Below are 2,208 nucleotides of genomic sequence, written 5' to 3' on the forward strand. Positions count from 1 at the left end.
GGACTAAAGTTATACAAAAATGGACTAAAGTTATACAAAAATGGACTAAAGTTATACAAAAATTGATTAAAGTTATACAAAAATGGACTACAATTATACAAATATGGACTAAATTTATACAAACAGTACTTATATAAATTCAAATTTATAGTGTTGGTTTTTATTTGTTATTTTTTGTTGTTATACTTATATTTTTTTTCATTTGTCAACAAAGAGAATTGAGAAAACAAAAGTTATACTTTCATTGAAATTACACACATTTCTACTGGAGTTATACATTCGTTGAGTAGAAGTTATTCATATCGTTACTAGAGTTATACATTCATTGAGTAGAAGTTCAACACATTTCTAATGTAGATATTTGTATAACTTTAGTCCATTTTTGTATAACTTTAGTCCTTATTTGTATAACTTTAGTCCATATTTGTATAACTTTAGTCAATTTTTGTATAACTTTAGTCCTTATTTGTATAACTTTAGTCCATTTTTGTATAACTTTAGTCCATTTTTGTATAACTTTAGTCCTTATTTGTATAACTTTAGTCCATATTTGTATAACTTTAGTCAATTTTTGTATAACTTTAGTCCTTATTTGTATAACTTTAGTCAATATTTGTATAACTTTAGTCAATTTTTGTATAACTTTAGTCCTTATTTGTATAACTTTAGTCCATATTTGTATAACTTTAGGCAAATTTTGTATAACTTTACTCCATTTTTGTATAACTTTAGTCCATAACAGTATAACTTTTGCCCATAACTATGTAACTTTAGTCATTTTATATAATTTTTATATAAAAATGTGAAATATAAGCTTAAAATCAACAAATTATAATAATTTTTATATATCTAAGATTAAAACAACAAATTTTATGAAAAATATTTTAGTACTAAATCTTAGATGAAAAAAAAGTATCTAAAAAAAAACGAGATTTAAAACCCGAAATCTTAAAAAAAAACGTATAACAAGAAGAGATTTAAGATTAATAAAAAACAAGACGATTTTTGAAATGTCAAAATATGAATTATAGTAACTTTAATATATTTAAGATTAATATTAAAAAATAGAAATAAAACAACTCCAAACAAACAATTTAATACAAAATCGGAAAAAAAAAGACGATAAAAAAAAGACACACAATCTGGAAAAAAAAAACCGTTAACTTACTCGCTGTGCGGTGGTGGTGAGTGGTGGTGTCGGGTGGGGTGGTGATGTATGAGGAAGAGAGTTTTTGATTTGTTTGGATTTTTGATTTTTTGGGTTTTTTATTTATTTGGATTTTTTGGGTTTTTTTTTATTGAGGTTTTGAGAGAAGAGAGGAGTGAAATGTGTGAGATGAGAAAGAAATGGGTGGGTGGAAAACAAATATATAGTAAATTAGTGATTAATTAGGTGGATTAGTGAGTAGTGTTTATTAGGCTTTTAATCACCTTTGTGTGAGTTCATCTCATCCCTCCATTTCCCTCAATCCAATGGCTCTCTATAAGACTTATGGACTTAATATATATATATATATATATATATATATATATATATATATATATATATATATATATAATAGGATCACATGAGTCTACCCTATCTTTTTGAGTCCATGATACAATACCACACGTTATATTAAACAATATCAGAACTTATACTACACCCAAAAAAAATTGTGATATTGTTTAGTAATATAATATCACATGTTATGATACACAATATCACAACTTACAATATCACACGTTATACTATACAATATCACAACTGAAAAAAAACTTTTTGAAAAAAAAAAAATTGAAAAAAAAAATTGTGATATTGTTTTGTAATACAATATCACACGTTATGCTACACAATATCACACGTTATACTAAACAATATCACAGTTTACATGAAAAAAAATTTTGAAAAAAAAAAATTCGAAAAAAAAAATTTTGAAAAAAAAAATTTCGTGATATTGTTTTGTATAGTGCGTGATATTGTTTTATGGACTCATGGACTCAAATATTTAGGTGGACTCACCGGATCCCACCTCTCTCTCTCTCTCTCTCTCTCTCTCTCTCTCTATATATATATATATATATATATATATATATATATATATATATATATATATATATATATATATATATATATATATATATATATATATATATATATAGAGTGGTTCTTCTAAGGTCCTTACATCCATTGAGTCCCTAAGTCCTTATAAGGGCCTTTGGATGGAA

This window comes from Silene latifolia, chromosome 5 (genome assembly GCF_048544455.1).
Source record: "Silene latifolia isolate original U9 population chromosome 5, ASM4854445v1, whole genome shotgun sequence".
NCBI lineage: Eukaryota > Viridiplantae > Streptophyta > Magnoliopsida > Caryophyllales > Caryophyllaceae > Silene > Silene latifolia.